We start from the raw sequence: 22,169 nt of genomic DNA, 5'->3' as shown, positions 1-22,169 counted from the left end.
TCACAAATACCAACAGGTCGTCAGCGTAAAGCGATACCTGATGTATTGCGTCTCCCAACAGGATACCATCCCCAAGAGTTTGTCTTATGGCTGCAGCCAGGGGTTCGATTGCCATCGCGAACAGCAGCGGGGACAGAGGGAACCCCTGCCGAGTGCCTCTGCCGACCGCCACCGCTTCTGAGATGTATGGGTCCAATCGCACTCGTACTACAGGATTTCTATATAGTAAGTCTATCATTTGGAGGAAGTCCACCTCCAATCCGTAGCGCAGTTCCACTGCCGATAGATATCCCGATTCCAGGCAATCAAACGCCTTTTCCAAATCCAATATCAGGGATCCTGCCCTAGGCCACTCCTGGGTAGCCTAAGCTGCCACCCTAAAGTATCTTCTAAGGTTGAGCGATGTGGATCCCGCTGGGACAAACCCATTCTGGTCAGTGGGCACCAGGTGAGCGACTGGGCGCCAATCGTTCTGCCAACACCTTAGCGAAGACTTTATAGCCCACAATGAGCATCACCAGAGGCCTGTATGAGCCCAGGGTTGTGGGGTCCCTGTCTGGTTTAGGCAGAGAAACCAGAAACGCCTCCCTCATTGAGGAAGGCAAGGATCCTTCCTCTATCGCAGTATTGTATATCTTGTGAAGCAGTGGTGTCAGGGTTTCCCTATATGCTTTGTAATATTCCGCTGGTAAGCCATCCAGCCCCGGGGTCTTCCTGAATGCCATTGGCTTAATCGCCTCCCCAACATCTGCCAGCGAGAGGGGCGCACTATGTGCCCCTTTGTGGTCCTCAGAGGCCGTGGGCAGTAGGACAGAGTCCAAGAATTCCTCCAAGACGTGCGTGGGGCCAATGCCCTGGGCCTTGTACAACTGTGTATAATGATCCGTCAGGGCACGGTGTATCTCACGTTGCGTAAACACCATCCCTCCCCCAGCTGTGCGGAGGGCCCCTATCGGGGCACCGTGCCCCTCCTGTTTTATCAACCAGGCCAACAGTCGGCCTGCCCAGTCTGCCTTGGCATGTGTTCTGGCTGTGTTTGCTGCATAGTTATAGCATCTCAGCCTCTCTAGAAGCTCCGCGTGTCTAGTGCAAAGGTCTTCCAGTCTGTGTGAGTGCCCACCCCCCCCTTCCCCTTCCCGCTCATACTGCAGGAGCTCGGCCTCAAGACGCGCCAGAGAGTCGGAGAGCGTTCTGCGTATGTTCCATGGGCCCCCAGGCAGTGTCCCCGAACGGCCACCTTGTGCGCATCCCATTCCATCAAGGCGCTGCTCGCTGTCCCTTCATTGACGTTGAACTCTGCATCCTCTAACGCATTAGGCTGTAGCCTCCATGTGGGAATAGGTGGTCGGTCAGCCTCCCAACTGATCCGGAACCACAGGGGATTATGATCGGAATGTGTTCTACCCAGGTACTCTGACTGTGTGATGAGTGGGAGCAGGGACTGGGAACCCACTATCCTGCCCAACCGGACATGTAAGTCGTGGACTGATGAGTAATACGAATAGATTCTATCTACCGGATGTTGCGCTCGCCACAGGTCCTGTATCGCCCAGTGTGTAAGCCAATTGCGAAACGCCTGCGCATTGGACTCTACCTCTGCAGCTCTGAGGGGGAAAGGACCTATCCAGGTTCACGTCCAGCACCATATTAAAATCTCTGCCAAGTAGCCAAGGAAGCCCAGCATAAGGGTGAAGGGCCTGGGTCAGACTCGCTAGGAAGGAGGGTTGGTCTACATTTGGGGCATAAACCGATCCTAATAGCACCTTCTGTCTAATCAGCTTCCCCCGCACCAGGGAGTACCTGCCTTCCTGGTCTATCTTTGTTTCCTCACAAATGAAGGGGATTCCCGCCCTTACCCATACCAGGGTGCCACGCGCATGCACTGTGTGCATGCGACTCCACACGGCTATTATTGTTCACTGTCCCGAGAGTCGCCACCGCCTCAAGAGCTTCCTGACGTTCCAGTCTAATCTTCACTGGACTGGGCGCAACAGTACCCAACTCCATTCCTCGGCGAGCCCCCCTGCGCCTGCGCCTCCGCGACTTCTTCTTCTGCCAGCCACTGTCGTCCAGGCCAGTGGGCCTTGCTCCTTTCCACTGCTCGGTCTCCTCCAGTCAGTCCCAGACGTCCGACGGAGTATCGAAAAAGCGGGCACCCTCCTTTGAGAGGGATAACAGGGAGTATGACAGCTCCAACTCCCGCAGTTGAAGCTTCACCGCCATATAGGTGCTTCTCCATCTCTGAACTGCTGCTGTGTAGTCTGGAAAGAACATCACCAGACCACTACCCGCCCTGATGTCACCTAGCTTCCTGGTTTCACAGAGCACCACAACTTGGTCTCGAAAATTAAGGAGTTTGAAGAGGAATGGACGAGGCCTAGCTGCCGGTTTGGGCTTCTGCGCCGTCACTCTATGTGCCCTCTCCACCACAAATTGCAGCAACAGCACCCCACGGGGCAGAAGGTCACGCAACCAGTTCTCAACATATTGTTCCGGGCTCCTGCCCTCCTTGCCCTCTGGAAGGCCCATCACGCGGACATTGTTGTGCTGGGATCGCTCTTCTGCATCCTCAATACGATCCTCAAGTGCATTGATTTGGTCGATCATATCCTGGAGCGCTGTAGTGTGATTTTGCACCACTGCCTGAATTTCTTGGAGGGTCTGGTTTTGCAGGGCAACGGAGTCTGCTAACTTGCGATGATCGGCATGAAGGAGAGTGAAGTCCAACGTGACTTTATCAATCCGTGATTCTATTGACTCTTTCGTGTGCTCCAGGGTGGTTCCGATCCGCTTCACCACTGCCAGCACGTTGTCCATCTTAGCCGCAAGGGCCGCCGCCTGGGGCTCCATGCTTCCACTCTGACGTCCCGAGGGGGAATCAAGACTGTCAGTCTTTTGTTGTCCAATTTTCGGTTTGCCCCTCAGCCGGCCCATCGCTAATTGTTGTGCCATTGGCATTCGCAGACGCTGGCTCGGGTGAGCACTATCAACCCCTAGTCACCTGGACCTAGGCGTCTCCCGAGGGGCAAAGGAGCCACCGAGCCTGGGAACGGCCTGACTAGTAGCTCATGCACCACTCGTGGCCCAGGGGTGTTTCTCCGTGTGCTTCACCAGGTGGTGTCCCTCTGCTCTCGTCCCTTCTCACAGCACCGCTCAGCTCTAGCTGTCGCCCATGGCCTATGAGTTTTCTCAGCACCATCAGAAGTTGGGCACAGCAAGCCTAAGCCGCCACTGACTTCACAAGGCCTCCTCTCTGCACGGTGTATCTCTCACTTCGGGGTGTGTCACCGCTGCTGCAGTTGCGCCCAAAATGTCGCCGCCTCCAAGATGGCACCCAGGGCGTTAGATGGCGGGCCACAGCCACTTAGAGCGCACCTGTGATGGCTGTCACGACGCCTCCGGGCGCTGCCGACACACCAGTAGCACTATTCCCTTGCACTCGCAGACTGCTTCTTAGTTATCATGGCAGGCACGGTGCGGCGCCACAGTCGTTGTCCCGCCAGTGGGGAGGGGGGTCTTCCCAGCACCCAGCGCACCCCGCAGAATGCCTATCACAGCCGTCTTCAATTGTCAGTCAGGGCTCTCACCAGGGCCGCATCACACCTTCCACCATCCGCTATAGTCCCCGCACACTCCACTATGCCACTAGCTGCGGGGAGATCGCTTGATCACTCTGCCTCCCCGGGGCTGCACCACCGTAGCGGGCCAGATCGGGAGCCAGGCCCAGACCACCTCCAAGCTAGCTGGTATAAGGGCCGCAGACCGCAGGTGCCACAGCTACCCCCAGGCCCCCAGGAGCGTCTCCTCGCAGCTCTGCTCCTGCAGGTAGATGACCGCCTGCCCCCTGGGTCGCTGATAGCCACCGCAGGTCTCAGGTGCAGTGCCAGGTGCACGCTCCGCAGGGTGGGGCACTGCCAAGTCTTCCCAGGCCCTCCTTCCGCCCCAGGTCCACACTCCTCACCTGGGGTGTCAGTCAGAGGGGCAGTCAGGCCGGGCCCGCTGCTCTCAGTAGGGCTCAGAGTTGGGCGACGCGGGGCCCAGTCCGCAGCTGCTTCTCCTTGAGACACCAGCAGTTTTTTGGGGGGGCTCCCCGGTCGATCTCTTCTCTAGCGCCTTCCTCCGTTGCAGTTTGCTGCCTCAGCGCAGGGATGCCCTCCAGGTCCCGGGCTTCGTCTGGGTCACCTGAGCAGGCCACATCGGCCTCAGGTCTGGGCCCCCCTGCTATCGCCTCGGCGCCCTTGCGCGCCCACCGCCCACTCCGGCCCACGCTCCACCAGCAGAAGGCACCAGCAGCCCAGGACAATGGGCCCAGCCAATCTCACCAGCCGCTCCGTCTGACTGCTCACTCAGGGGCACCAGACTCCGCCAGGTCCCGGCACCCGCAGCAGTGTCACAGAGCTGCCACAGGGCACACCAGCAACTGTTGAGCCCCGGAGCTCTCTTCGCGCCCACATCCCCGGGGGCCTCTCCACAGCAGTCGCCCGCGATTTCCTCGTCTACACTCTCCGGTCAGGAGCCACCGGATCCCACAGGCTCCCCTCTGGGTCCCCACACCAATCCCCACTTATGAGAATTGTCAAAGACACCTCTTAAGGATATTTTGCAGGAAAATTAGGGGACTAATGCCAGAGCACTAGCAGGTTACATACACCATGTTGGCTGGCTAGCCACGCCCCCATTCTACTTTTATTCTTCTTGTCTGCAATGCACATAAAATAGAAAGGCACCAAGGATTTAAGCAGTTTGAGTCAAGGGTGATAGTGTGACCTTGTATATGGAATAAAATACCCTTTGAAGCACTTAAAAGGATACTGCAAGTCATCGAGGATTTCCATGACCATCGACCACATTCCTCTAGATGGTCATGGATCTCCTCTGTAACTTGGAATATCCTAATAATGTATGGTAGATGGCATTTTAGAGCATGTTTCTTCACCTAACACCTGTGATACAATTAAGATGATAAGTTGTATACAAACTAAGATTTTAGTGTTTATCCAAACTATTCTCAAGACACATACATTGCCTTTTTCATATGCTTATTTTGGAATAGAATTTATTTTCACTTTCATCCACAGTGCACAACATAGTATGGAATTATTTATTTAGTTAACACGTTTGTCCTTTCATTCTTGGGCATGTTTTACTGCTTCCAGCTTTGAGGAAAAATTCTTCCAAAGCTCTCCTCAAATAACATATATCTAAAGATCTGTGATCTCTGCAACAGAAGTATACAAGCATTATCTTGATGAGAGGAATTTCACCAAAATGTTCTCACTGCCCAACAGATGTCCTCATACACAGTAACAACAAATACAGACTTAGGGCCTGATGTAGATCTTGGCAGAGGGGAATGATCCTTCACAAACATGGCGGATATGCCGTACGCTGTATAACGATTACATTATATCCTATGGAGATCGCAATGCGGTGGACGGGGTATCTCTAACGTTTGTGATGGAGTATTCCATCAGCCAAGATCTAAATAAGGCCCTTAGGCTGTGCTGACTTCAGTAGCAATAGCCATGAGTGACACATTGCAGTACTGGATGCTTGTTTCTACTATATCTCAACATATGTCATCACACAGAACAAAACTGAAAAGTGGTTTTCTGTACAATGTTAAGGAAAGTGTACGTTCTAGTTATTGACGCAAAGGATTATTGTCTCCCTTGTATCGTTCAATCCCCTTCTTTGTTATGTAGTGTATTATAAGGTTACACCTGAAACTTGTTGGTCAAGCAGATACGGTCATGGTTGTTACAAGACTAGATTTTTTGATTTGATGTTTATTGTTTTGAGAGCTGATATAAGGAAAGCGGCGAGATGTGTGAGAGAAGTTACAGTAGGACAGTCGAAACGTCAGTTGTGTCGCATTTACAAAGAACGTCGCAACAAAGAAAAGTGGAGGAGTTTGAGACAGGATACTAGGTTATGGACTGTTGGAGGAGCACTGCTTGGTGGAAGTATTTTGTTTATTTCCTTGCTTGTACTCATGGGATTTATAGTATTCCAAAGAAATGTAATGGTTATTGTTATGCTCATCTGCTGCTGATGAGTTGTAAAGACTAGAGACCAAGAGGCTGATTCACAGAACTAACTTAAGACAAAATCCTAAACTTACTACTTTTGGTATTCACAGAAGTTAGGATTTTGTCTTAAGTTTGTCTTAAGACAAACTTAAGACAGACTTAAGACAAAATCCTAACTTAAGTCTGTCTTAAGTCTGTCTTAAGTCTGTCTTAAGACAAAATCCTAACTTCTGTGAATACCAAAAGCAGTAAGTTTAGGATTTTGTCTTAAGTTAGTTCTGTGAATCGGGCCCCAAGTAATGAGTGTCTTCATGTACTGATATAGAATCCAGGCTGAGGTCACACGGACAGCATTCATAATTTTGAAGATTAACACATCGTGGTATGGATGAAGTATCCTCCACTGCCAACAAATGCCCTTAAACAGGGTAGCATTGAATCCAGGCCGAGATAGCCAATAAAACCAGCAATAATGTTCTTTACCAACACATCTGGAAACTGCACATTTCAGAAGATGATCACAACCACAGACACTTTTCAAACATTCTGCTGTCTTTTCATCTGCCATAAAAAGTACAAAGAAATCCTCAGTTTACTACACTCACTGCCTGAATAAGGTGACCGGCGTATTAAATATATTCAAATACCTTAATGTTCAGGTCATTGACATTACTTTGCTTCAATATGGTGCCACTTAAGCAAAAATATTAACTATTGCATGGACAGCAATACAGCCCTGCCTTGGGTGAACTCAGCCTATGTACAATAACTTGATGTAACTCGGCTGATTTGCAAATAGCAAGAACTGAGGCATCATGATAATGCTGATGACTGCACGGCATACATTATTCATGAAAATGTGGATCTTGTTAGATTTCTCAATCACGAAATCGAAGGTTACACAAATCAAGCCAATGGTCTGAAACGCCCACTTTGCCCATGCATGAAATTCTAAAAGAATATAGCAAGAAAAGCCTGTCTCCTGAATTGAATTGGATTATACACTTATAACGTTTTCTGCTACTCTCAAGGAGCATCCTGGTGCTGCAAGTTTGTCTGAAAACCCAGATGAAGGGAAGCAGAATGAGGCTAACTAGATAAGGGAGTGACAGAGTGTGTTAGGACTCAGGAAAAGCCTGTTTTTTAAATGCTTTTTAAAGAGGACTTCAGTTTCAATGAACTTCAGAGGGCTCGTGAACTGATTTCATGCCTTGGATCCTAGTAGCGAGAATGATTCACTCCCTTGGGTCTTAAGTCTGAATGAGAGGGGCTTAAGAAGATTCATGTGCGAGGACCTTAAGGTTCTTTGGGTTGTATAGTGCGTGAACCTGGCAGTCAAGTATTTAGGAATGGTGGCTTTGAATTCTCTAAAGACCAGTAAAAGGAATTTAAAGAGGATCCTTTTATGTACTGGCAGCCAATGCGAAGACTTTAGAGCAGCAGAAGCGGAACGCCGTCTGAGCAGTTTCAGCACCGGTCCGGCTGCTGCATTTTGCACCATCTGAAAATTGTGGAGTATGTATTTTGAGGATCCTGCATAGAGACTGTTACAGTAATTGAGTCTGAAGTTAATAAGAGCAAAAGCAACTGTTTTTCTGGCGGGCAATGGGAAGAAATCAAAAAACTTTCATAGGGATTTGATTACGTTGGAACTTGTCCCAGCCAAAGCAGGAGCAGGGAAGTGGAAGGAGAGAGAGGTGTACACTTTTACTCTTAGATTTCTTTCTCCTTCCACTGTGGCAGGGGGTGGTCATGAGTTTGGTCACCATTAAAGTGGAGAGAAACATTTAGACTTGCCAAATAGCAAGATCACCATTTTGTCTGTGTTGCATTTTAAGTGGTTCAATTGCATCCACAGGACAACTTTGGTCAGACAGCTTCGGAAATTAAGTTCTGTGCCAAAATACCCTATGTCCAATGAGAGAATCAACTGTGTGTCATCAGCATACAATGGTGTAGTGATTCTAAAAGATGCTGTTAGGGAGATTAGGGTGGCCATATAAATATATTGCAGGGATGAGCCCTGCGAAACTCCTTATGTCCCTGGTCTTTCGACAGAAAAAAAGATCCTAATGTGACAACTTGTCTCCTATCTGCTTCCTGGCAGCATACTGAATATTTTGTAGAAATTATTTTGTAGATCTTTTTGTTTTGCATCAGTTTAAATTTGTGGCATACACTCCATCACCTTTTCATCAACATAGGTGAAATATCTGATGAGTCATTCTGTCTTCATTTTATTTTTTTAATGTCGCGCAGCTCATGAATTATTCAACCCACAAATGCCACAGGTACAAATTTTGAGAGAAGCACCAATTGTAAAAAATTACTCTTGATTCCCAAATTGTAGTCTTGTTCACCAACTTAGGCATCTTGGTGCTAGAAACAATAAAACATATTGGGTAAAACACTGCAGAAAGAGAGAAATACAGAAGCTGAACTAGCGAAAAGTTACTTCCCACATCCTTTCTGGAGGCTAAACAAGACTGAATAATCAGGATGTGCAAAGGGATAAAGTTCAAGAGTTCTGGAGCAAGCAAGTAAAGGGAGTGAATGATTGTTCGCCATTGATTGCCAGCTGTGTCAAACCCTGCCAAAGGGACTTCATTTTGGCTATGTTCTCAGACAGTTGAGACAGGCAGCAAAGGTATTTGTTTGGCACGTAATGTATTCCTCCTGGGTTAAGTGATCCATATTCCTATATATTCAACATGCTCGTAGATCAACTGCAATGGCATGATGTGAATTGTGGCATAGAGCAATGTCCTAGGGCAGTGTCCTCAAACTTTTTTTTTCGGCGGGGGCCACATCAACTTTCCTTTCTGTGATGGGGGGCCGGGGTCAGTCTTATAACAGGAAATGATATGGGCCAAAGTGACAACCAGTATTATTGTGGAGATTATAATGAATTTTTTTTTGCAGCTGCCCTTCGCTGGGCCTTGGCGCCACCTGTTGGTTTGCAAAAAAAGTAATAGAAAGTCTCGTGTTTATTTGAAGTACCACAGATACTCCTATTATTTTATAGATATAGATTAGATTCGAAAATAAAAACACAAGCTGATGATAATTTTTTTGCCACACAGTGAAATAACATTAATACAGAATAATTGCAATAAACAGTCTGACTTTAGGGTGGTCCTGGAAGCATGCAGGCCCTTAAAAAAAAACACAAGCAGCCCATCAGCAGATGACATGATGCAGTCTTATTTTGTATGTGACATCACTGTTCAAGAAACATGTTGCCTATAAAAAGAGCATTACTATACTGACATTTTTTCATATTCATAGTTACTGAAATCAGCAGGCTTACCATATCAGTGTGAGCTGTGGGCTTGCTTCTGACTGGTGAGGAGATTGATGTCAGGTTCCATTCCAGTTACAGCCAGTCTCAGAGACTGATGCAATTGTTGATCTGAGAGTCTTGATCTTGTCAGATTTTTTATCAGCTTCATGCGTGAAAAAGTTTGCTCACAGATATATGTGCTTCCAAAAACTGTGGACATCTTCATAGCGTGCTTTCTGATGTTGGGGTAGTTCTCATTTGGGAGGGCGCCTTACCAACTTATTTAGTTTTGGGGAACAGTTTAGGCATTTATATCACTTTGTTATCAGATTTGTTGATTAGAAGAGGAATTTCTAGTTATTACGTTATTGTTTTTTCACCAACACATGCATGTTTTCTGCAAAAGAAATTGTGTTTACCCCTACCTGAAAGCCAGTGTATTGACAATTGATTAGATGAGAGAATTGGCAATCAGTTGGTTCCATTGCAGGGTGGAATAGTATAAGAGCCATGGGCCTCACTCGTTTGTCACCACTTCATGATGGAAAGTCTGCTGCAGGTTTGGAATCATTTACCAGTTGGGACATGGAGTTGTTCTGTAGCCTGTAAATTGTCTCATTGAAGGACCTTCCAAACCACTTGTTCTTTAATAGCAAACTCAGACTGTTCCAGTTCAAGTGGTCTCAAGCCTTCTGCGTGTCCACTCCTTTAGCCCACTGTGAGAGTGGTTTGTTTTCTCTCCTGGGTGAATCATGTCAGACTACTGAAAATGTTTCTCAGGCGCAAGTCTAGTTTTTGTAAATGATGTCTGAGCCTTTCTAAATAAACTTCTTTCTTTCCTCCATTTTCAAAACGTTTTGCCTTTATTTTTATAAGGATTTTAGGTTCACTTTATGGAGGAGATTAGTTGATGGTTGCCACAAAGCTGATGGCCTTTTCCAGACTTCTCATTGATTGTTATTAGTGTTTGTTTCATGCTCTCAGAGGTGTAGCTTCAGGGGTGTCTTTGAGGCTGTGACACCCTCTAATACTTGCAATTTAAGGTTGCTATTTGGGACTGCGGCCTAACAGTCGGGGTTGCAGTGTCTGTGCTGGGTTTCAATTACAGTCGGAAGCACTAAGGGGCGAATTTGGAACAGGCAGCGATAATTATCGCTGACCTTGCATACCGCATTATTTTCTATCGCTGTAATATTTCGCCAGGCTAGCGTTTAGCGCCATGGCGATGAATATTCCAGCGATAGTGCCTTTTTCCATGGAACATCGCTGGTTTTTCAGCGATGTTCCATGTAAAACATCGATATGCTTGATAATACGACCCTGCGGTCGTATTACATGAATTCACCTCCCATGTTAGGTATGCCTTAGTCAGGAATTTAACAGACGTTAAATGCCGGCGTTAAGGCATACTTAGCGCGATTAAAATAATTGCTTCCCTGCGTTGTAAATATCGCGAAGCTGCCTTCGCGATATTTACCCATGTTGTTTCCAAAGACACGCCTGCTTTGCATCTCATTAGCGATGCAAAGTCTTTGCTGATAAGGCGATAAAATTATCGCCGCTTTTCGGCCGAAAACCGCTCCAAAAGCAGCTATAATTTTATATCACCGCCTTGTTAATATGCCCCTAAGAGGCATATTTGCAAGGATTTAACGGCGCCGTAGCATCAATTTTTTGATGCTACGGTGGCTTTTTCGATTGCTATATTCACACGTTGCCATGAAGTCCACTTAGCAGCATTTTTTCAGTGTTAACGTGAATTTTTCACAGCACCACTTCTGTTAGCTTGACTTACAGAAAATGAGATGCAAGGTAGGCATTCCCACGTAAAAACTCCTGCAAAAACTAGGACATCGAAAAAAAGCCACGGTGCAGTGGAGCCATAGTCGCTGGAGGAGCGTTCAGGGGATGTGTTGATATCATGTCTCTTAGTGCAATTGTGCATTGCTGCTACGCATGCAGCACCTTCTGCCACTCTTGTATAACCTGCTCCAGATTTGGGGCGGCTTGTAGTTGTAGCGGGGGATGTCTGCTCCTCCTAAGCCTCCCACTATGACTGGCTCTGCGAATGACAGCTTGATACGCAGATCCTTCACTCCCTGTCCGCAGCACCTAGCGACCAGTAGATTCTAACCAGGTCCAGACATGTTCAGTGGCATCAAAGAATCGCATGTTACCAGCTGAGACCACTCGCAACCTTGCCAGGAAGAGGAGGAAGCATTTGATGCCCAACACTCTGAGCTGTTGCTTAACCACTAGAAACAGCCTCCTCTGTCAGGGAAGAAAAGTACTGTGGTGTTATCCACTTTCACCTCCCCCAGCTTGGGCACCTCCCTCAAGTCAGCATCACGATCCCTCTAGGAAGGGTCCATGACCTGTCCCCTGGCAGCGGACGGCTCACTGGCACTCGATGGGACCGCACCACAACAAAGAATGAGGAGAGTGCACCTGCTGGCAGTAGGTCACGGAACCATGTCTCAGTATATGTCACTGCATCAGCTCCTTCTGCTCCCTCAGGCCTACCCACCACCCGCAGGTTGTTCTGCTAAGAGCGGCCCTCCACATCCTCAGCTCTTCTTTCTAGTGGCTTCACACGTGCTATTAGCTCCTGTAGGGTGAAGTCAACCGTGATTTTGTTGATACAGCCCTGTTTGAGGAAGGTACCTATTGTCTCCACAGCAGCGAGTACCGAGTCAAGTTTTGAGTGCAGGATGTTCGTTGTCACTTGCCCCAGCAACCAGCGACCCCCAGCTGCTTGGTCCACGGAGTAGTGGGCAAGTGTCAACACCGCCCGTGAATCATTAGCTCCTGTACCTCCAAACCTGCGGTCCGGGTAATAGGGTGGACTTCAGCCAGTTCTTGCTCAATGTCGCATACCTGGTCAGTCAGCTTGGGATAATCTGTGTGCTCCCAGGTGAAGTCAACTGTGATTTTGTCGATGCGGCCCTCAAAGGAAGTGTGAGTTTGCTCGAGGGAGGTACCTATTTTCTTTACAGCAACGAGTACAGAGTCTAGTTTTGAGTCCAGGTGTTCACTGTTACCATGTTTTATTCAGGAAGCTGCAGCAAAATCAGCACAATTCATTCAGCCTCGTCTTTTAAAGCCTCTTCTTGCCAAACGCGTTTCTGGAGTCTGTCTCCCTTGCTCACTGGCAGGCATGTGGAAAACAGGACCGGCTGCACTTCGTTTTTTCACCAACATTCAAGTTTTTAGTCCCGCCCTCCTCGGGGGCGTGCTTGTGATTTGCATGATGGTATATGCAGTTCCAGGTAAGTTAAAGCTGTAGTAGCGGCAGTCGTCCCTTAGTTTCCTACAGCAAATTACACGTGCCTTGAAAGATGCTGTTTAAGCTTCATACTTATGCTTCCTGAAAAGGTGACGTCGTTCCTTTTTGTTGCTCTATGCTACAAGCAACAGGACTTGCGCTTCCTGCACCGGGGCGACTTTGTGACCAAGAGCGGGCGAGGCTGAATGAATTGTGCTGATTTCGCTGCAGCTTCCTGAATAAAACATGGTAAAGAAAACGTTGTGTGTGGCACTTCACTTGTTGAGCACCTTTGTGGAATATTAAGTGGCCCGCTCTTGGTCACGAAGTCGCCCCGGTGCAGAAAGCGCAAGTCCTGTTGCTTGTAGCATAGAAAATTTGGGGGGGTTTCGTCAAGGGGGGCTGAGAAAAAAGGGGGGTCCCAAAACGCGTTTTTCCCATTCATTTTTCCATAGGGCCTTTGGCCTCACTTTTAGCTCGAACGGCTGAATGGATTTACACGAAACTTGGCAAAATTATAGGGACTGTTAGCCCGATGTGCCTTTGCTGGGTCTCAATATATGTGCTCCAGTGGATTTTGAGAAATTAACGTTTAAAAAAACAGATATATCTGTGACAGCGTCCTAGATAGCGCACCAGATTGCGTACTTTTCGCGTAACGGAGCTTTGCGTAGCGAAGCTGATTGGCTCTCCGGTGTCTGTCAACATTCTAAACAGTCAGGTGCGGCCGCCATCTTGTCTCTTGGTAGGATCGAGAGACAAGAGGAGGAGAAAAACGAAGGGGGAATTTAATGAAAGGGGGCAAGGTAGACTCCTCTTGACCCCCTAGGAATGATGTTGGGGTTATTAAAGGGTCCCGTGGGGCAAATAATTAAAATTTGATTTTTCACGGTAGAAGCGCTTCTCGGTTCGTGAACCGGGCCGCAAACTGGTAGCGAAACGGGAATTCGCCATTTTGTGTTTCGATTTAATTAAATTACTAGGTATAAGGGGGTACAGGAGACGTATCCTGACCCCTTATGTTTTCTGAGGGTGGCTGAGGAGGCTCATATATGTTGATACATGTCTTCCAGCGGCTGTGCGTGAGCGTTTTTTTTTTTTTGCTGCGTGACGTCTGTTAACGTTCGATTCGATGGAAATCAGGAACTGTTGACCGCCATTTTGTCACTGCGAGTAAATATTTTGTTAAAAATAATTGTTATAAATTAATCCGTATTGATAAACATTGTCTGCGCCATCTTGCCTTTTTTGCAATGCCACACTTTTGTTGAGCACGGCAGCCATTTTAGATGCCTTGACCAGACCCACTCTCTGCACGCCGCCGATCCTCAGCATGGCTCCCCACCCTCGCAAGCATCTCCCCCACGCACTGGTCACCCCCGCTCTCTCTCTCATGCATGGGCCATAAACCTCCCCCCATCCGCGCTGCTCTTCCCTGAGAATCACACCCTGTGCCCGCCCGACACCTCCCTTTCACCCTATTCACTACCGCACCCTCTGACACTCCTCTTCCTCTGTGTCTGATTGTGCAGGCCGGTCTCAGGCTATCACTTAGCCCTGCAGATGTAGTTTATGGCTCCAGCTGTAGAGAATCACCCCTGTTCAAAGGAGTTACAGTAGATCAAGGCCCCCACTCGATGAGATCCGTCACACCACACGCGTTCCTACTATCTGATAACCATCCTGTATTGTGCTTGGGGAGCGGATTCTCACTGTGAGGGTGTGTGGGCCCGAGCCTGAAGCGGAAGATTCCAGGGATGCCTTTTTGTACATCAAAGTCTTCACAATTATGTGTCACATTAAAAATATATAGCACTCCAACAAAGTTGTAGGATTATAACACTTTAATAACTTATAAATATATACAACGCTTCAACAAAGTAAACACGTTAAAAAAAACTTTTTAAACAACTATTTACATGACATTGCTTTAAGCAGGATAGACAAAGAAATGACACAGTGATGTAAAAGTTTCTGAAAGAAATGCCAAGAACGTCCCATGTGAAAGTGAATTTTATCTGGCAATTTGTTTCTTTTCCTTCTCATGAAAAGAAAGTTAATCCCAGGTTCGTTACCTGCCTCATCTGCCAAAAAAAAACTCTCGAGAGGGACCGAAAAAAATATATAGCTATGGTAATCCTATCATGCATTGGCACATGGAGAGGTGGCACCCTTTTAATTATTCTAAAGCACAACTTCGAGATTTGGTGGATAATCCCCGACCGGCAAAAACATCCACCAATGACTTAGCAATAAGTGAGTCAGAGGCAAGGGAAACGGTCCCAAATCTGTAAAAGAACTTTAGGCAGATGAGATTGACTTGTGTAGCATGTGGAAAATTAATTTCATGCGGAGAGATGAGTATTACTTTAATAAATAGATCATATGAAAATCATCAATGTCCAAAACGTCCTAGAAAGTAATTTTTGTCATTTTTGAGGAAGAGAGATAACCTACAGTGGTACGGGGTCGTTTTCGTTTGTACTAGGGGGGCCAGGTGACATTCGTTCGGGGTGGCTTAGGGGCATTTAAAACAACTTCCCTGATACAGGTAGCATATAAAGTAGAGGCTAAATACCAGGATCTTTATCTATTGCTTTATGCTGTAGAAAAATGAAAAACACACAACAAACCTGGACCATTCATATTTTCAATGTTTCTGCGTACTATACTTTTTAACCCTTAACTAATTGAGCTGCTTCATTTCACCTGCTTTTTTTTAACAAAAAAAAAAAAATCGGAAACAGTGGCCATTTCTTCGAAACTTACCAATCTACGCGTTACAACTACGTTTGCTTTTTCAAAAACCTTTAATAAAAATGTTGGTGCCCAAATACGGGCTTACAACCCCGTGGGCCGGCCACGGAGCAGGCTGGAACTGTAAATGGGGGCGGGGTATTTATTTGTGGAAAACATAACAGAGAGTCAGTGGTCGTTGATTTCATAGTAAAAAGTGCGACAAGTGCAACAAAATCATATCGATAATTCATTGTGAGCAAGTACCAAAAGTGTCGACAATTCGAACCTTCAATAATAAATACAGTAATCAATTATGCTTTAGAACTTAATATCAATTCATTGTTCGAACGTGTAATCAGTCTTATCCCATATCAATTCATGTGCTAAAAACTGCATACATATCTCATGATATCAAGGCTGAGCAATCGGGGCACAACAAGGAGTTGAGAGTTTCATTTGTACCGGCGCCATTTTGGGTGAGGTCAGGAAGGTCCAAGTATAGTCAAAATGTCTCCACCAACTCGTGGTTGGACCGGGACCTCTTTCGGCAGTCCAAAAGTTTTCATTGAAGGGTAGCAGAGGGGACTGCCGACATGAACCATCAGTCAAAGTGGGGTGGGAGGCAACAATCTCTCCTACCGGGTCATACTGGTGTCCCACCGGAACTGATCAAGTTGGTAGTCTTGCAGGATTTTGGTGATTTCAAGACTGAGGCCGGCGCCGGCATGAGCGCGCCGACGTCCCGCAGCTACGTCGTGGTCGTTCCGTGGGTGATCATGGCAGTCATTCCCCATCGGGGGTCGGGGGCCCCCGTGGCTCTTATAGAATCTTCAAAGTTGAGGAGAAGGTTTCTGGACGCAGGAAACTAGAAGCGTTGTTGCACCGCAACAGTGAACGAGACCCCCGCTGGGTGAGCGGAGCATCATTGCCTCGCAATAGTGGACGAGACCTTTTGTCGGGTGAGTGCAGCGCCGCTGCATCGCAAGAGTGGAGGAACCCTTGTCGGGTGAGTGGAGCGTTGGGGGTGCAGCTGAGGGGCCCCCACCTGGGGGGGTGGGAGAGGCTCGTTCGCGCCGCCTCTCCCTCCCAGCGCACCCCACGCCGACACCTGGCGTTGATATCCGTGATGTCCGGACCAGGCGATAAGAGGGGGGGGGGTCGGAGGCAGAGGCAAGACATCCCCCCCCGTGGCCTGCAAGGTGGCAGAAGAAGGGAATCGGGAGACCAGTACATTTTGGGCCTTACACCCCATGGCTGATGGCGATTAGCCGGGCCCCGCCCTGCACGTGTCGAGGCCTCATCTTCCGGATGGGCGTAACCGTGGTCCTGTTGCACTTCGGGAGTTTCCGGAATGGGGGTAGGTATCTGCTGATTTGTATCTATTTCATGTTACCGTTAATGGGCGTGGCGGGCGGTGGGACAGACATGCTTGGAGCAGTGGGGGGGTGGCGGAGCCTAGCTACCTCGTGGCTGCCGTAACGTCAAGCTTGGCTTTTTTCACCACTTCCATGTTTCTTAAGGTATTGGTGAAATTGTTTTTGATGGTAAAATGATGTGACTCCTACAATGTGTTGCTTTTGCGGAACAGATATATGATGTAATTGTGTTGTTAATGTTACGGTGTACATGTAAAAAATGATGCATAAGTGTTGCACGGGCATTGTAGATACTCTCCTATGTGTGCTTAGCAATTTCAAGTTACTTCCTCCGGGTTCATGTGCCTTGTAAATACGTCCCCATGTGTGTCTGGTCATTTGAAGTCATTTTCCTTGTAGTGTAAGGCCCTTGTAAATACGCCCCCATGTGTAAAATTAATTACTTTGCCCTTAAATGTTGCGTTTTCGGTAATTTTACCGAATCGGTAATTTTACCGATTCAGTAATTTTACCGAAAATGCAAGATTGAAATGTGGGTAGCCAATTTTCCATTGGCACATGGCTTTCAGAATCGGTATTTTACCATGGAATACAAATCCATGGTAAAATACTGATTCCTGTGTACATGCACATCTGTGCATGTACACATATGCCATGTGACAGATAGACGTGTCCTTAGGGCATGTCTGTGTGCCACATTGCACACATGCCCGTTTTGGGGGTGCTAGATGGTGTCAAAGTGATACCCCCTGCACCCTTGACAAATTCGGTATTTACCGATTCGGTAAATACTGAATCGGTATTTGAATTGAATCCAATGGGCTTCAAGGCCCATAGGATTCAATAGGAAATACCGATTCAGTATTTACCAAATCGGTAAATACCGAATTTTTAAGGAATCGGTAATAAATCAAATGTTGGTACTTACATCCCATTTACCGATTTTGAAATACCGAATCGGTAAAATTCGGTAATATTCGGTATTTCAAAATCGGTAAATGTGATTTACCTACATCTGGCCCTAGGTGTATTATTGTTTTACATAAAATGTTTTAAAACTTTGTTTGAAATGAAATGCATGCACACTTAGGGCCAGATGTAGGTGGTCGTTTCAGGCCATTTACCGACCGGTTACGGCCGTTTTTGGCCGTTTCCGATCGTTAAATGGCAAATCGGAATGTAGGGGCTTAAATCCAAGGCCACGTGTAGGTAAATCTACATTTACAGAATCGGAAAAATTATTTGTTCGTTAAAATACCGAATCGGTAATTTTACCGATTCTGTTAATTTGTTATGTAGGGGGGAGTCTTCTGAGTCCCAAAGGCCTTAACGAATCGGTATTTTAGCATGAAATCAAACTTCATGGTAAAATACCGATTCCGGTGTGCATGCACATGTGTGCTCGCACATCTATGTCATGTGAAAGGCAGACCTGCCCTTAGGGCTGGTTTGCTTGCTACATGGCACTTGTGCCTGCTTTGAGGGTGTCAGAGGGTGTCAAAGTGATACCCCCTGCATCCTTGTGCATACTTTTTTTTTTTTATATAGCATTGTCGAATCTAGTTCTTACTGTTATTGATTTACTGTTTGGTAATAGTGGTTAATAACATTTTTTATTATATTTCACCACAGATTCAACTGCAGATTATTTGGAAATTAGACAATGCCATCTAAGGATAGAATTCGAAAGGCTACAAAACGTCAAAGACAGCTTGACCCCGGGAGCCGGCCGCTTATGTCGGGTGCGATCTCAGGCTACACCAGTGCTATAAGACTTGGGGAAGGGGTCGGAGCCAAGCGTCTTCTCCGAGTCCGTGCCATCACACCGCCCCTCGGGGGCCTCCGTCAAGCGGTTTAGGGAGGTACCATATCACATTGTTTTCAAATGCAGTCAGGTCCACAAACGGCCCCCACTTACTTTGAGAATAGTGAAGCTGCAGCAGGTGCAAATAAGGTTTAGACAGTGTTACAAGCGCTGCTCAGAACTCTGAAGTATGGCACCCAACATCCAGGACTTATGCCATTTGTGCAAGGCAGTGACATCGAAGCAACTCAGGGACCAAAACCATGAACGAACACTCATGTATTAAAATTTTAGTATTGATGCTTGACTGAGGCCAAGGAGATCAGAGTGCATGAATCTCATGCTCGATCGATTGAGCTAGCCGGATCGGGCAACAAAAAGTATAAAATAGTTATGTAAATAGTTATTTAATAAAATGTTTTACCCTGTTACTTTGCTGGTGTGTTGTATATATTTATAATATTTGCATAGGGTTTGTCGTTGTTTTGGGTGGGGTGGGTGGTGGAGCCGAGCTGTCTTGCAGCCATCATCGTGTGGAGCTCAGTTCATCTCACTAGTTTCGTATTTCTCATGAAGGGTTGTTCTTAATGTTTCTATTTTAGCTAGGTCAAAAAGAGATCCCATTAGTGGCCTACTGATTTTGCTCGATTCCTTTTGTTTTTTACACGATTTTTCACTATCTGCAAAGACTAAACAGAGTATTGCGACTCTGTGCTTGTTTGTAAATAGAGAATGAACCAAAGAGAACCAATTCTCAAACAGTAAATGCTTGGATAACAATCAATCAAATGGAGAGAGAAGCAGACACGGTGGATTAGAACGGGGGCAAAGGCCTGCGTTAACTACCCTTCACTATCTGCAAAGAGAGAGTACTACTAAGAGAAAAGAGGGGGGGGGGCAGCGTTCAAAGCACATCAGCGTGCATAAACACGAAAAAGTTTTGACCTATCACGTACTTGACATTTGACAGTTTTTGATATTTGCTATTAAAAAACCATTGAAATTCACAGAAAAAACCATAATTTTTAGCCCATATATAGTTAGGGATTAGCATTTACAAAACCTTAATATACTCTTACAAAACCATAGAAATTCGCATATATAGTTAGATGCAATAACTATATATCGCGCACCCGCAACCCACTGCTGATGATGTCACATATTACATGATTCCTGACATGGTCAGTGACATCACTGATGACATCACTGATGACATCACTGATGACATCATTCATGACATGGTCAGTGACATCACTGATGACATCACTGATGACATCTCAAATGACATCACTGATAACATCTCATTTGTCATTACTGATCACATCATTGATGATATCATTCATGTGATAATACGATCAACCTCTTCAGACTCTAATATAACCTTAGATACAATCAGTGTAAACAGACTCTCACAGACTGTCACTCATCCATGGAGTTACTCACACACCTAGTCAGTCATGCAAAGAATCAATCACACCTCCATTTCCTCAACTATACAGTTATACACACCTTACTTAATCAAACATATACTAACACATATTTACTCTCTTATACAATCCCTGATACAAGTTCAGAATGATCCATACAGCCACTCACACATTCACTGGCTCTTATGCACAGTTATTTATATATGTCAACTCTTACATGTACTGTGTTTTACATATGTACTTACTTTGACATATAGCACTGATAAATCCAATTACTCACCAATGCACTCATGCTGATAGTCAACCGCCCATACAGCTGTTTTCACATGCACTTTTGAACCCATACATCTACTGAATCAACTGCTCACACATCTATGCACAGAGTCACACACCTCCCAGCCACCCCCACTCACACACTCACTCTCCCATACAAATATTTGGGCAACCAATCAATAACCCATATAGTTACTCATATAGCTACTGATCAACACATGCAGCAGTTTACAGAACTACAGTAATAATGATGCACAAATTAAGACAGTTTAGTCACTAACCCATGCACTCAGTGAGACACATTTAATCACTCACTCATACAGTAAGTCATGCACCTACTAAATCCTTCATCCAAACACTTATACATCCACTCATTCTTCAATATCTAAGACATATTTTAACTTTACAGAAACATACAGTCACTGGATGTTGTCATTTGAGATGTCATCAGTGATGTCACTGACCATGTCATGAATGATGTCATCAGTGATGTCATCAGTGATGTCATCAGTGATGTCACTGACCATGTCATGAATGATGTAATATGTGACATCATCAGCAGTGGGTTGCGGGTGCGCGATATATAGTTATTGCATCTAACTATATATGCGAATTTCTATGGTTTTGTGCGAGTATATTAAGGTTTTGTAAATGCTAATCCCTAACTATATATGGGCTAAAACCTATGGTTTTTTCTGTGAATATATATCTATATATATATATACATATATATATACATATATATATTCACTGAAAAAACCATAGGTTATAAACCATATATAGTTAGGAATTAGCATTTACAATACCTTATTTTACTCACACAAAACCATTGAAATTCGCATATATAGTTAGTTGCACTATCGCGCACCCACAATCCACTGCTGATCATGTCACATATTACATCATTCATGACATAGTCAGTGACATCACTGATGACATCACTGATGACATCTCAAATGCCGCGCTTGTAGATTTGGTGAGAATACTGCACAATACATGACTCCTTTTTCTACAGAACCAAAAAAGATCATGGGCAATTTTAATTGCAAAACCGATTTTGCTGTGTATGTCCTGACTTGCACCTGCGGCTTGAAATATGTGGGTAGTACCAAGCTGCAGGTGCATGTCAGGATTTTACAGCATTTGCGCGCTATTTTGCACAGTGACCCTGCCTACCCGGTGGCACGCCACTTTAAAAGAGTACACAACAAGGATCTTTCGTGTTTAAAGTACTTTGTGATCGGGGCTGTGCCACCTTTGAAAAGAGGAGGAGATAGGGAATCACTGTTAAGACAGCTGGAGACTAGGATGATATTAGAGCTGGATACACGTTGGCCAAATGGATTGAACAATATAGATGAGATGCATCACTTTTTGTAGAAAGTATTATTGTCTGTCCACCTATATTTCCTGTCTACTACCACAGACCCATGTCTATTAGTAATTTGGATCTCCCTCTTAGTTAGGTTCCCTATTTCGAGGTTGAGAGTGGGTCTGAACACATTGCTTGCTTGCCAAAATTGTAAATAACCATGTAAAAGTGTTTCCTAATTTTGTTATCATGATCATGTAGATACTCAGATTGATATATTTGTGTATATAGATTTAATGTGCATACACATATATATATGGATTTTTTCTACTTTTCTATGTTTCTACTTTTCTACTTTTCTACTTTTCTACTTTTTTATACTGCTTAGTATTTGATAAGAGGACCAATAGTTTGAGTATGAACACAAATGAAATTATACATAAATTGTTGTGGGTTGTAAATATGTAATATAGATGTATATATATGCCAGTTAAATTGATGTGTGTGTATATATATCATCAATTGATTATCACAAATCCGGGTTATTTTTGATGTTCAAGGAGCTTTTTAACTATTTATACTATTTATTAGGCTGCTTTGGACAAACAGTTCTGTACTGCAAGTCGTATTGTTTTTTGACACCCTCACCCGGGCTAGC

The sequence above is a fragment of the Lissotriton vulgaris genome, chromosome 11, assembly GCF_964263255.1.
Source record: "Lissotriton vulgaris chromosome 11, aLisVul1.2, whole genome shotgun sequence".
In the NCBI taxonomy this organism is placed as follows: Eukaryota; Metazoa; Chordata; class Amphibia; order Caudata; family Salamandridae; genus Lissotriton; species Lissotriton vulgaris.
The sequence above is the reverse complement of the archived record's forward strand: the minus strand, read 5'-3'. Positions refer to the sequence as shown.